Raw genomic sequence first — 2,858 nt, forward strand, 5'->3', positions numbered from 1 at the left:
ATAATGTTGTCAAGGTAGAAATTTTAGCCCACTCTTCAGATATTTTCAAACATCATACGTATCAAGCAGTATACTATTTTCGCGCCATTAAATCTGTTCATTGCAACGATGTCTTGTAAAGGGCCGGGCTTTCAGAAATTTTAGACATGGAAATTATATTGGTCGTATCTCTCTAAGGTTTTTACCCCGACATGACATCGCTTTAGGAAGTAGAGCTGACCGTTCAAAACAGTCAAAGCAATGGCGTTCTGTTTTGCCAGACCAAGAAACGAAAATCATCAATAATCATTGACTAATTAAGTACAGACTGAAAAGTCAGGCTTCAACGGATGACCATGTACTCAAGAAGATTTAAGCTTACAGTCAAGAGGAGACGCGATTCATCTGACATTACACTGCCGAGTAGGTACGTTCCAGACGACTAATAGCGTATGTGTACTCCAAAGTAATTTAAACAGGTACAGTCATTCTCAAAGGGCGAGGAACCAACTCGCTGTGACTCTCCGCACCAATCCCCGGGGGTGGGGGAGGTGTCAATGTTGCAATGAATGATGGACTTATAGGCAGTTTCTTGTTTCTAATCACATTTCAACGAAGAGGATGAAACGAAGATGAAATGGAGGGATTGAAATCCTTCAAGGGGGTGTATAATGTACAGAGCTAATGACGAGTTAATCTCAGGATATGTAATATATTTATTATCGAAAATCACTGGGGTTCGACACATCCGTCTTGAGCTTTGTTATCCTGCAAACTAAGTACAATGACACAAAGAAATTGGTAGAAATTGATAACCAGCCATATACTGAATTCAAGTTTACATTTGATAATTATCGACATTATCAGTTGTTTAGTGTGCCGACAAATGTCATTACGCTGACAGGTAGCGAGAGAGTGGAGTGGTTTCACTATTTTTCGGGAGACATCACTTGAATACACTGTTTATGACTTTGATTTAATATTTGCCATTTATTCTGACATCTCAAAAAAGTGTTACAAACCTAAAACTAGGAGATCAGTTTGTCCTCGAGACCACGCACAATAACATGCTCCATGCGATACAATATTGATCTATAAATTCATAAAATCAAGCATAGACAAAGAGACAGGCCAGGCTGGCAAAACTGATATATAGCGCCCTCAATTAAGTGAGTCTGACTGATTGTATACTGTAAAATTAAAACCAGGCTGTGCACATTTAATTGAATGCATTTATTACGAGTCAAATAATTATTCCTTAAAATCTCTATAATGCACATTATATTGTTAGATCAAATATTTGAGAAACACAATGTCATGTTGCATACAAATATAACTTCCTTGGAAAGAAGTCAAACTTGAATACTTCAGAGCATGCAAATTGTGAATTTCTACATGTAGCTACACTTACAACCATACAGTGAAAAGCTGAGTATGATAAACATTACCTACCAAAAATAAAATTAAAAAGTGCATACAATACTGGAAGGTTAAAATATTCCATCAAATACAACTTCTAATCCTTGAAATTTTGGGTGTAATAATGGCAAATGTGGTAAAATAATTCCATTTATTCTAACATTTTTTCATGACTTGAAATGAATGCTTTTATACATTAATTTCCATTGTCGGCTTGTAGAAAATCAAGCATGGTGATTACATGTTTTCTTTTATCGTTGATCATTTTAATATACCAGATTAAAAAATCTCTAATTCAAAAGTACTAGTACAACAATAGTTACAAGTTTGCTGATCGCGAACCCTTAAGCAAACAATATTAACATAAAATTTTGATAATTTCAATAGTTTTGCTTTTTTTATCAACTCAATCTCTTCTTTTACATCTTATTATGTCTAAGTATGCAGTACACGTATTCAGCCTATCAACACAATCTACATGTGTGTTACTACGTTCACTCATATTGCTGATATACTGATCATTACACTCTATATGGACAATGTATTTATTGTAAAATGACAAAAACGACAAATACAAGTAACCAATAATGGCATACAAGAGTAGAAGTAAACTGTACCATTACATTTAAGATGTACTCTCTTTGTATACAATAGTTAAAACTATTTTTTGAACATTGATACACCTATTACATCCCTTTGGATATTGTTTATACATAACCATCAAGTCTCTAGGTCTTCGATGTGTTACTGTCCAGCCTGATCATTCTTGTGCACGTTTCACTTTCATGAGTGTCAAATGATCTAAACTCTGCTTAAACTACATCAGAGTCAGAGATGTCTCTGTCACTGTCACTGCCGGTATGCAGTGACAGTGACACTGCCTGTAGGCAATAGCAGGACAATAGCTGTATAAACTTTGATAATTTTGACAAATTTTTGTTCGAATTCAGTTTATAAAACTGTGTTCTTGTTCTACGTATACTCCCTGCAGCATGTTGAACTGTCCAGTATTTAGCTTGCCAACTCAGCCAATGTATGTGTCCTGTGCATTTGTATTATTTACAAATGACTTTCATTCAGGCTTTTGATTCACTTAAATGTATCACCATTAGGCCTACCCCTCGTGGCCGCGTATTGCCAGAAACACATCGCGATGTGTTTATAGTAACGCACGGGCCTTCGGGGTAATAAACGGGCGCTATTAACTATCTTGACCAGGTAATAGGTGTTTAATACCAAATGTGAGCTAAAAACGGTGATTTACCGCAGTCACCGGGTATTTTGCGAACTGTAACCTTTATATCAACTTTCGTTATGCAAATTATCACAAAGTTCATTGACGCTAACTCTGGCAAGTTATCATTGGCGTCTTAAAAGCATGTGACTCAGTTTTGACCAATAACAAAGCCTTACGTATTTGTTGTGGATTACGATATGAGGGGGATTCCCGGAACTATCAG

The sequence above is a fragment of the Ptychodera flava genome, chromosome 20, assembly GCF_041260155.1.
Source record: "Ptychodera flava strain L36383 chromosome 20, AS_Pfla_20210202, whole genome shotgun sequence".
NCBI lineage: Eukaryota > Metazoa > Hemichordata > Enteropneusta > Ptychoderidae > Ptychodera > Ptychodera flava.